The sequence below is a fragment of the Stegodyphus dumicola genome, chromosome 6, assembly GCF_044657685.1.
Source record: "Stegodyphus dumicola isolate Sdum_Otavi_A_Nest chromosome 6, ASM4465768v1".
Classification (NCBI taxonomy): Eukaryota; Metazoa; Arthropoda; class Arachnida; order Araneae; family Eresidae; genus Stegodyphus; species Stegodyphus dumicola.
Genome location: NC_140773.1, coordinates 232345255 through 232358206, shown reverse-complemented (window position 1 = coordinate 232358206; position 12952 = coordinate 232345255). Strand labels below are relative to the sequence as shown.

Here is a 12952-nt window from a genome sequence, read left to right as displayed (position 1 = left end):
TTTACTCTATAAGCTATATCAAGTTGACTTATTTAATTTCCGCTTACACACTTGGGTGAGTGGAGAAGGTACACTGAACACAGGTAGTTTAACCCTGGTTCAAATCGTGGTGACCTGTCTACCTCCATGGGGCTTTCGTCGTGCAAAGTGTAAATAAAGCAGGTTTCCGTGGAAAATTCTCCTCTAAAGCAGATGCATTTCACGTGCTTTCTTTAATCAGCGTCTCAACCATTCAAACAACAACGGTATATTCCGGCGAATTAATACAAAACATTTAAAACAAAAAATTAGATCAAACTTTATGGTTGCACGTTATACACCAGATATAAAAATGATACATTTAAAAATCTTGAAAAGAAGAGCATGCATAAGGTTTCGACGTCTACCTAAATGCTGTTCATTTAAAAGAAATAACACACCTTATGAACTTAAAACTTCTCATTATCGGATAATTTCCTTTACATAAAGCGTAGTCATTACTGTACTTCCATTCATTGAGAGAAAACATCCGATTCCTGATAAAATTCATTCGCGTCGGAACTGCATTCCTACGCCAAGTTATATTCCCCTTTCCTCGAAACCCTAGAACAATAGTCTTGTGCACACCTGCACTAAATACAACCCATCCTCTTTGCAAATGTATTTACTCCCTCAAGCATTTCCCTGCACTCATATTGTCTCCCTTATCGCATTTTAATTCAATATACCATTATGCGAAACTCTTAAAATCTTCAAGTGGAAGCTCAAATGGATCTTCAAGTGATCCATTTTACACCGCAAAAAGGCAATGGCTGAAAGACCAAGTGCCATTAATTGCTCTTAAACAGGAATGTCACAGAAAAATACTTTACAAAAATGATTACAGAACATCTTGCATAAGTTGCTACATATAACAATAAGTCAAACGTCAGTGTATAATATTATAGTACAATAATATAGTGCATTTAGTAATAAGATACATGAATACTTAATTTAATGGTATTCCATAGTATAATGTCTTAATATTATGAGGTAGAGCTATGATAAAGTACGAATAATACTATAAGTTAAATACAACTAAATGTGTTAAAATGTTGCCTAAATGCAGTACTATAAGTGACACAGTAAATTTATGTTATTTGACATAATAACTGTAGTAATGCAAAGCATTTTATAATAAATATGTAGGATGGTATCGTCCATTATAATCCGATGACGCGACAAGCTGTGAAAATAAATCTTTTACTTTTCCGATAATAAAATTCAGAAGATTCCGCCATATTAAGACGGTGACGCGATTAACCCTTTCGCCGTCCTCTCCTGTCCGCGAACCCCCCCCCCCAGCGGCAGTCTGTTTTTTTGTAGCGCGTAATGTTGTTTTCTCTGTACATCATAACTTTCCATATATGACTTTCATAGTGGATGAATGTCAATGAATATTAAGTAAATAAAGCATAATCGAAAAATAATATCTCTGCTTATTTCTAACAGCAGGATAATTTGATAATATCTGATCCAGGCGATCCACTCCTCCCATTTTGTTGTTGTAATCTTTTACAATTATTGGTTTTTTACAGTTCTTTTCCGTGTTCCAGCATCCATCATCGAGTTATTATGGACTGTACTCATCCAACGTATATCCTTCTTATCTTTCCAATTCACAACCTCATTTTTTCTCTTTTTTCTGCTGAGTAGACGTTGAAGCCAACTCTCACTGTCTTGTATCTTATGTAAAATGGCGCGAATATTCATAAAACCCGAGGAAAATTCAATGAGAAATAGAATGCCTGATTAGTGCTACCCTCTAGGAGGTATTAGAACAAACAAAAATAAAATCTCAAACATGTAAACATTTAGAAAGCGTTTTAAACGTGTAAAAGTTTTAAAATGTAGAAGAACGCTTGAGGCGCGTTACGGCCGCCCTGCGGAAGTTTCACTTGAATGCGCTAGACGCGTTACGGACGACGAAGAGGTTAAAAAATGTGTGCATGTAAAAGCCGATTCCTTCTCTTCATATGTAAATAATCTCATCTATTTCCTTCTACACATGTAATCATTTAGTAGTTTGTAGCAGTTATTCATGTTTCCATTAAATTATCGAGTTTTTCCATATATCGGACTAGTTTATTAGCCCCTAGACAGCCGCCTAAGAAGTAAGTTCACATTCATCATATTCCTAGACAATGTAAACCGATCCTACAAATAAATAGTTATTTAAGAAATATGTAAATAGGGGATATAAGAGTGATTCAGAATACGATAATACATTGCGTTAGGTGATTCCATTAGTTGTTTTAAAACAGTGCCCCACTTACTCTACACATACCTTACAAACATTACAGCAAATAAAGCATGAAATGATTCAATGAAACAGTCATACTATATGTAAAATGACAGATATGATAATAATTTTAAAATATACTTGACGCAGGAATTCAATAACAATAAGCATAGTATAACAATTAAATCAATACTTGAGGTGTTTATGATAATTTCTAAAAAAAATAATAATAATTTCTTTGATATATCACTGTGTTCACTTGAGAAAAAATTACTAAAATTTTCTTGAACGACATAGGTTTCAAATCAGTGCTGCAAAACATACTGCCTTCCCCCCAAAAAAAATCATCTTTTCAAAAATCGGTTATTAAAATACCCGTTTTTCTTACCTAATAATTCTGACCCATTACGTCGGGATATATATATATACTAGAAAGCCCGGGGGGTCATACGAAATGACCGCTGTTTTAGATATTATAAATTGATGATTATAAACAGATGATTACTAATTCAAACAAATGTTCACGTTCCCCCTGACACGCTCAATTTGCGTTCAGCTGAAAATTCAGTTTAAAATACAATGTCGGAATAAAATCGGGCAAAATTTTAAAGTCTTTACGCGAAAGGATATTTAGCATAGGAGTTTGGGTAAATCTACCTGATGAGATGTACTCTGCACAATTCCTTAGTTGGTTTCGTCTCCTTTAATTTCTATATATGGTATCAGTGTATCTGGACTATTTGAATGCCGTGGCAACTTCACCCCATTGACTAGTACAGTTACACAATCAACGAATAAACTATCGGCGACAAACAGACACTTAAGCCGCATATAAAAAGATATTTTGAATTTTTGTTTTTTTTTTACACTTAATGAAACTATATTTGCAGTGGGGTTGCTTTGTGGAATTCAACAAATCTACCACTGAATTCTTAAACTCGGATGAAACGTAAGCTTAGTGGTTTCTTGAAAGTACGTTTTCATGATCATAGGAATCCGATTAATTCCTCAGCCCTTTTATTTTTCCGCAGTGACCTTCATTGCTTGTGCGTATTATGCACAGATTTAGAGTAAATGTGCATATCTACAACTGCTAACGATTCAGTTTAAAATCCTTCATTTTTGCTGGTTCATATTTAAAGCAGTACAATTTATTAATGTCGAGAAAATTAACTTTTTACATCTAAGGAATGAATATATAGCGAGAATTTATATAATCTATTTCTTATGTAAATTAAAATATAATATGTATTATTTCGAAACGAACCTAAGTAACGTTGGCTGAACACCGCAAAAGAAGTGAATGTAAAGTAGAACATTAAGATTACGCACACCCGTTTCACTGGTTCCAAATATACGTTGTACAGAGTAGCATAAAAAGAATTCACATTCAGCAGCTGCACTCGTGTGTCCAATTAAGCACAAGTAAAGTTCATTACGGAAATATTTGAAGATAAAAGTTTTCCTGGGATGTTACACCGGAAGATTATATTACACAGGAAGAGCTTGTTTTGTTAGCATCATTATCTTTCAACTGCATTGCGTTAGCGAGATTAAAATAACGCTTCTAGTATGACATCATTAGCCCAGCATCTGTGTCCGTCTTGTTTTGACTTTAATTAATGCCGTTAATAAACATGCTTTTAAGTGAAAGTTAAAGGATGTTTTTGACAGCTTCAAATTTTCGTTCACTCGAAATGGGTCGTTTGAAAGTGTCTGAGGGCTCCCTTCTCTGCTTTCGAAAATTCCATACGTAATAATGAACGGTGATAATATAATAACGATTAATATTAAAAGATTTTAATGGAATCAAAATTTCAATTACGCATTTCTTGTAAAATAGTATTTTAATTAGTCTTGTAAAATAAAATGAAGTAAATTTAATAATACAGTGAAAAATAGAGGTACATTTTTCTTAGTAAACTATGAAGAAACCAAAACTCTTAAAACTCGGAAATAATTTTTTAACATTACGTTGTACATTTGGTTAATTGTAAAAGCCGGAGAGGTGAAAAGTGAGCAAACGCCTCCGCCGGGAATCGAACCACGGACCTTTGGAATACCGGCCCAGCATGCAGAACCCCTACACCACGAATGCACGCTAGGAAAGCGGGAGAAATACCTAATATACCCCTTTTTTAAAGGGCAGCTGGGGTATTTAGGGGACCCAATCGCCAAATCCTGGGTGTGGAGAATCCTCATCCAACACTCTTTTAGTTCGGGCGCCACTGTAGAGCACTGTATTGCGTTAATTTTTGGAAACAGGAAAGATGAAAAATTAGCAAACGCCTTCGCCGGGAATCGAACCACGGACCTCTGGAATACCGGCCCAGCGGGCAGAACCACTATACCACGAAGGCACGCTAGGAAAGCGAGTGAAATACCTTATAACGTAATAAAAATGTTTAAGCTCAGTTTTTAATTTTTTCCCAGAATATTTTAAATTAAATAAGTACAGAGGAAAAAAAAACGATTCAAATGTCCAAAGAACAACCCTGAACACAAAAAATGAAATTATGTTCAAAACACGAAATATGTGCATTTGGTGCATTTACGAGATAATAATTCGTGATCCAGGACGACAGAATTATCAAACACGGCATTCTTTTCTCTTTTGGACCTCAGTAAATGTATTTGGGTAGTATTCAAATACAGAAACCATCGTACTGTTTTCAAATCGTTTCCAAGATTTGTCGCATTAAAAAATTTGAGGAGTTCAATATTTCATCCGTAATGATTATAACTGCGTGACTACTTACATGACAATATTAGTTATGTACGATAATGCTGTGATAATAGTAATACAACTTGATTAATAACTAAAAATTATAATGCCATGTCAAGGTAATTTTAACGTGAAATATTTGCTCTTACTTTGTATTCAAATAAAAGAATATAAAAACTAATTCATACAACAGAGCATTCACACAACAGAATGAAGAGATTAAAAGCAATATGAAATAAAATTTAAAATGCTGAATGGATAACTGTTAAATGCTTGAATCTATCTTCATAAATGATATAAACGTTTTACGTTTGTTTATATTTTTTAAATGTATAAAATAAGGCATAATATTTTGCAAAAACTAACAGATTATTAATTCAGAAAATAATTTCGGAGTGTTTTTGGAATGTATGAAATTTAGAAATTTGGATGTTTATATTTTAATGTTTTAATAAAATATATAATAGTGTTTATAACTCTGATTTTATCATGCACATTTATGAATTTCCGCCATATTTAAATACTGAACATGGTAGAGGTTTTAGGGGAAGTTTAATCCTCAAGCCTCGTGTGTCAATAAGATTATATAAGAACTCGGAAAGCATTTGCTATATTAAACTACGTATGTTTCTGAAATTAGAACTAATTCCTACTATGACTTACTTTCTATTTCTAAAATCTAATTTACAGTTGTAAGAATTAAATATAAAGCAAGTTTCCGTTGAAGATGAACTGATAACAAAACTTATTATTTATTTTCGAAACTTATTATTTAGAGCGAAAATTTATTTAGATATTTTAAATTTTGCAAATAGCATTCAAAAATGATTCTGAAATTTATTTTATCTTAATCTTAAGGGGACTCGTACACCTTAAAACCCATAAGATCTTCGAATAGATGACTGTTGCAAGAATTGGGATAACTTATTTATTTCAAAAGCAATTACTTCCAACTTTTTACAGCTGACTAATTAATATAGCTGCTTTTTGAAATAGTAAGCAGAAATTTGTGTTGCCACAAATATTTTTATAATTTAATCCGCTTTGTGACAAAATCTTTCGTCGTGTTTCCATCTTGCGCACACAGTTTAAAATATTCTGTTGCATAAATTAATTCCATATTTAATATATAGCTTTTATAACGTTTGGAAACTATTGTGAACTAAAAATTCTAAGAATTTCATGTTAAATTCTTATTTTATTTGGATCTGAGTTTATAAAATGTATTTCATTAAAAAAACTGTTATGTTTTCGCGCATAAGATTTTTTAATATTAAAATATTCATCAGATTTTTGGTTCCGTTAGAAAATAGTGCCCATATAAAGAATTACATTAAATTTCAAGTACGTACTACTAGCCACTTTTAAAATACCATGCGCGCAAAGTGGAAACACGACGAAAAGTTTTGTCACAAAGCGGATTAAATTATAAAAATATTTGTGGCAACACAAATGTTCTGGTTACTAGTTCAGAAAGCAGCTATATTATGTAGTCAGCTGTAAAAATTTGGAAGTAATGGCTTTTAAAATAAATAAAATATCCAATTCTTGCAACAGTCACATATTCGAAGATCATAAGTGGTTTAAGGTGTATGAGCCTCCTTAATTCAATGTCTGAGTCAGCTTCCTGAGATTTTTGTTTCAGTGGGTCATGGTTTCATAAATTCCAAATACCGACAAAAATGTTGTTTTACGAAAGAGTCTATCAAATCAAGCAATAAATGGTTTCTTATATTAAGTTTCCACTAGCTAAATTCGCGTTTTTCTTAAAATATCTGCATAGCTGACTGCCATGCCGAAGGTCCCGGGTTCGAATCCCGGAGAAGGCATGGATGTTTGCAAATGTATAGTGTACGTGCGGCAATGGGGGTTACATATTCGTGAGCCGAAAATCCTCTCGAGAGGTTGACAGACCCTGAGACCTGTTTCCCCGGGTGCTATTCATCAAAATTGGGGACGGAACTAGGTAATTCGCTCTGTCACCTGTAAGTTGCTCAAGACTTATGCACAAATTACGCAGGATTACGACTGTCGAAATGCGGCGCTCATTGCCACGACGAATCTTGCTGGCTTTGGATGACTGTAGGTCAGACAAGTGAGCATCGGTCCACAACAACCTTCTCTTTCCAATGCAACTAGTGCCATTCCTAAAACAGTCTTTGAGATTTGAAATTTTACCGGTAACCAAATGTTTTGCATAATGAAGGAATATAAAAAATACAAGAATTTGAAATGAAATTGAAATTGATTTGAAGTACAATGATTTGTAATAACTGACGTGATATAACCAAATTAAATAAAAATTCTTTCAGGCTTTTGAACACCCAGCTGGTCTAATATTTTAAAATTATTTAAATGGTATTTTATAGATTTTATAAATTGTTCAATATGATAACATTGTAATTTTTGTTGAATGTGAATTTCATTTGCTCAAATTTTTATTTTTGTGAATATGATTATATTTGCATATTAATTTATAATATTAAAAATATAATTTTTGTGTTAGATTAAAAAAGCTTGCCCTTTTCTCCGTGTTCATAAATAGCTCAAAGTTCATTTGCTGGTAAAGGAAAATCCTTAGAAAGCAAAATATCACAAATGTGCTCAAAAGTCTTCCTAACGTTTCTTACAAATTGAATAGAAATTTTTCGCAAGTGAAAAAATTTCTTTTTATCATTATTCCCAGTTTATAAATGCCCTACAATTACTTCTCTCGGTACAAAACATGGACTCTATGATTGCATGTAAAGACGACATAAATCTCTCTCCTCCTATCAATATTCATAAAAATTGGGTAGCCATTTCGAAGAGATAAAAAAAATATGATAAGGGAATACATGTTCATAACTCTATATTAGTTCTTCTTTATCTCCTCTCAAAAGCAAATCCTAGTCATTTCAAAAAGCTAGACGCTGCTAATTCTGAACGTGATTTATTGCAGAAAAACTCCGCACAGACGAAGTTGCAGCGAAATAGTTTTTATGGGAAAGCAAAGGAGCTCTTTCGAAAAGAATTTCGATTATGAAGCCGAGCAATTATTTCGAGACCGAAGACGCGGCTCTTTTTTTCTTCGATCTGCTGCTTTTTATTTTTTTCTATTAATAATTGTAGAATAAAACAATAATTTATTTCGTTCGTTAATTAAAGCTTATTAGAAAAATGCATTTTGGACAGCTGACACAAAGTGTTTTTAACGCCTGAATAATGAGGATTTACGGTATTTGTTTATATATGCAGCCTTTTATCTGTTTATTATTCAATACGGTTACGGGTTACACTTGGAGTAATAATTTTCGGAGAAAATATAATATCTAGGACTCAAATTTTCTTTTAATGTATCCGACTATGGTCTAATATTATTAACGTGTACCTTCTTAAAGCACTACACGGAAGGGAGGGATGCCATCGTGGAGTACTTTCTAGGAAAAACTGGCTCGTATTAACGTGTTACAGACGGGGAAAACCATAAAAACGACCATACAGCCAGCCCGTTCACGGGGTTCGAACCTCGGACCGAACTACCAGTGTTCAGGGACTTTACCGATGGTGGGTCATCCGACTATGTTCGACGCCAAAATTTTGGAAAAGAGTCCAAATAAATTTATTATTAATGGTATATAGCAGAATATTACTTAAAATAGCAGAAAGAGGTGATAAACATATTATGAAAGTATAATTTCTGGCTTTTTGCTTACGTTTTGGTTTTAAAATGTGTTGAATTTCAGGATTACTAAAACTGTTTCCACAAAATCACTTATCATTATTTTACTTTTATATTTGTCACGTATGTTTATTAAGGTATACTGAATTAAATGGAATAAGACCTGAGAAATAAAGTAAAATATGTATTAAATATATCTCTTTGAGTACATGGCACTGGACAGTTCTTTTGGGAAATTTTTCTTTTAATTCACAAAATTATTTAAAAAAAATTTAGCTACATATAAATCTACACTTTTAGTTTCTTTAAATCGTAATATTTCATAGAATACTTGGGGAAAGTTACACAAAATTACTATAGTCATATTTAATAGGTATTTTCGTAACAGAAAAGTTGAAAAAAATAATTTTTCAAAAAAAAAAAAAGAAGTTTGTGACGCGAACACAAGCAAAAGAAAAAGAAAATGTTGCCAAGTATGAAAATTTAATTGCGAATCTTATCTTTTTCCCGAGCACTTAATAAGAAAGATTCAAAATCATCTTTTGAACATTACCAAAAATATTCAAATGAAAAATTCTCAATTTAAAGTTATTTAGAGTAGTTTGTATACTCTCAGACGTCATCTTCTGTGTTCTTAAAAAGAAGCATCCGGTTCCCAGTATAGAACAAAAACAGCTACAATTTTGTTTTGAACGACCGGAGAGACAAGAGTAATTTTGGGAAGCTTAATGAATAACCTTTAAAATAAATATATATATATTTTTTAATTTCATCAAAATTGACCATCGGAATAGCCGAATACCTTAAAACATTTTCGAGAATACATCCCGAAAAGTATATATGAGAATAAACATTATGTTTCAATTTTATTTTACAAATGCATAATAGATGATGGTAATAGCTTGTAAAGTCCGTTTCTTTGGGAACATAAACTTTTAATAGGAATTATCTTCTAACCTTGTGAATCAAAAGAACAGAGGTGTATAAGACGCCTTTATTCACGCATAAAGTTGACAAATGATCCAACTTGGGTTAATGGAAGACATCTCTTTTGGCTTAACGAGAAAACGTAACGAATAATAATTTCACGGTGGTGTAGATCAGCTTAACGATTCACAGAATATTTTAACGTGCAGGAAGAGCTCTGGTTTATAGTAAACCGGCGAGACAAGCTTAATGGCGAGAGCACATGAACGTCGCTAACGTAAGTCGGTAATAATCAAGGCACAGCGTGGCCTGGAATAGGCAGACAAGCTCAAAAAATAACTTCCGAAACTCTTGTTTAAATAGCAGTTCATTCTGCCTTAATCTGAATAAACTCTGGCTATCTCATTTATATTCTGGCGTGAAAAGCATGGCTGAAAAGAGTAATAGGAAAGTCAAACTTAAAAACCAACTGTTAGTTAAAAATAAATAGTTAAATCTCACAAGCTCATTAATATACTGCATAACGTTCCCTCTTAATGCATGTCATTTACTTCATATCAGGTATTAACTTTGCTATACTTATCGTATTTCCATGTCGTACATAATTATTATAAAAACGTGGTTAGTTTAAGATTTAATTTATAATGCATACAAAATTAGTAGCTATATCAGAGCAGCGTATGTACTATATCACCTCACAGTAGGAAAATAAAATAATTTCGCAATGGAAAATAAAATTCTGATTCAGAACATATAAATGTCAATAACTTAAAATCTGACAATATTTTTAAATATAGTTATTTCTAAAGTGATAATAAAGTTACGGACGATAAAATGCAGTCATCTTGAATGTTAAATAAATTTAAATAAATGTGGCATATTTATCAGAAACGTATTTCAAGCAATACTCTGTTTTAATGTCCCAACTTATTTGCATAATACGCTTTTGAGAAAATTTCAAAACAAATTATTTGTTTCAGTTGAACGCAAAATGTCCTTATGCCAAATCCATTTTATTGAGCTTCTTTCCCAACAAGGTACATGTCCTTCCAAAACGAATTCATCCCTGTCAGGACTAGTAAATTCAACTTCGGAGAAAATGTTTAGGCACTTAAGACAGAAATAATCACCCCCAGAAAAGAATTCGGTGAATTTCACGCGCAACGATTTTTCAAATTTTTATGAAAAACTGAAAAACTGAATGTTGTTTCGAGACTAATAGAAATGCAATTTGGGACTCGCCTTAATGTCTTTCGATCATCCATCAAATGCGAAAATTTAAACTGACAGACCAAGGAAGATCTGCATCGAAGAATGAAAACAAATTGTTTCCCCTTGCATTCATATATTTAGAAGGAAACACTAACACTTAGAGGAAAATAAATATATATTTTTAAAATATGTTCATATAAAAAACTTGTAATAAACTTAAAAAGAAGTTTAATACCTGCATTGGTATGCCTCTAAAAGAAAGAAAAGAAAAGAAAAGTACATGCAGAAACATATATTCTATCATCTTATGTTTACGTAATTTATTTACTTTACTTACATATGTGTGTGTATACATATATATAGAGAGAGAGAGAGAGAGAGAAAAAATCGAGATTTTTTATTGAAAAACATAATTAATCACATAATTATCAACATTATTAATTAATTAACTATTATCCTGATGTCTTATATAATGTTATTTCTGCGCAATATGCTAGTGAAATTTAATCAGTATAACCAAAAAAAGGGAGAAATTTAGAACTAATTCTCCAAAGACCCAAAAGGAGTGAAATTCAAAACCAGTAAATTTCAAAGTTCCCTATAAACGTATAAAATGAACCAAAATCGGAAGAATTAAATGTGGAATACTAAAACTTTATTTCTTTTTTTTTTTATATTTCTCTAATTTTTCTGATTTTGGTTCATTTTACCTATTGGTAGGGAATTTTGAAATTTACCGGATTTGAATTTAACTTTTTGCGCCTTTGTGGCATTGATTCTAATTTTCTTTTGTATGTATCTATATATATATGTACATGTGAGATATAATAAAATACGATGACGATGGTAACAAATAACTGGCAACCTCAAAATTAGATATTATAAATTTTATATCCTCCTTTTAAAGAAAGAAAGGTGGAGCGATAGAGAAGCCTTTTCAAAGGAAAAGGTTAAAGCACTAGCAAATGAAGAAAAACGAAAAATCATAAAATTTTTATCAACATAATTAATTAAATAACTATAAAGTATAAATTTGAATATCAATTTTTAAAAAAAATATTTTTAAAGTCCTTTTTAAATTTTTCAGCATTTTAGTCCAAAAGACATTTTGTTTGAGAGTTCGCATAATCATAAGTTCGCATATCAGGGAAGGTTCTTGTTATCACAAAGTATCATAAATAAAAACTTTTACATAATCATTACCTATAATAAAATGTAACACACATAAATTTTTATGATACTAATGTAATATTTTACTGCGTAGTCGTCATGGCTTAGGGTGAAGGCATACAGATGAAGCTAACAAAACTGAATTTTAAGAATCACCATCTTTGTTTTTACACATTTCAAATCATCTCTTCGGCAGACAAATTACTTTTCAATCATCGTTGAATACAATAATCTTTATGTACACATGTTCTTCTTAGAAGGAAAGCACAAGTCGCGTAGAGTTGTTTGTATGGCAGAAGTCGATACAAACAACTCTACGCGACTTGTGCTTTCCAAAAAGTGCTTGTTGCTTGTTGCTTGTGCTTGTTGCTTGTGCAAAAAGGAAGGTGTAATTCCTCGCGACGCAGTATTTATACTACTTAGGTCCATATGCAAAGCTAAGCTGCCAGTACAAGGGCAGCCAGTAACCCAGCCACCCCCAAACAATAAACAAAAATACTAAATAAAAAATAAGTCAGCACATCTAACACAGAAAACCAACATCCCCCCCCAAAAAAAGCCATAAACACAAATTCACAACATAAAACACCACATATATCTAAAACCCATGTAAATACAGAATTCAATTTTAACAGAAGAATCCTACAAGCACCTTATTTTCATTGATAAACTTCAATAGAGCAATAAAAACTTTAAAATTCATGGCACTTTACATTAAAATCAGTAATGTTAAAAATCCGTCTAATAGAGGCTGTTAAACTACAGTCAACCACAAAATGCCTAGCATCACCTTCAACCTAACAACTATTACATAGTTTATTTTCCTGCAGATTAAATCGGTTGAAATAGAACGGAAACCTACCATGTCCAGTTAAAACCTGATTAACATCAATATTGTTCATACATTTCATTTTATTCGTGATTTTAATTAGTTCCATAAATCCTTTGTTTTTAGGTGAAGAGAATCACTGTATTTTCCATTTATTAACGTAAAATT

At 32.0% G+C, this 12952-nt stretch overlaps 1 protein-coding gene across 1 annotated transcript in view; it reads left to right on the top strand.

Moving 5' to 3' along the window:
- Window positions 1-12952, top strand: part of LOC118181882 (zwei Ig domain protein zig-8-like) — a 762563-nt gene that overhangs the window by 244904 nt on the left and 504707 nt on the right. The window lies entirely within an intron of this gene.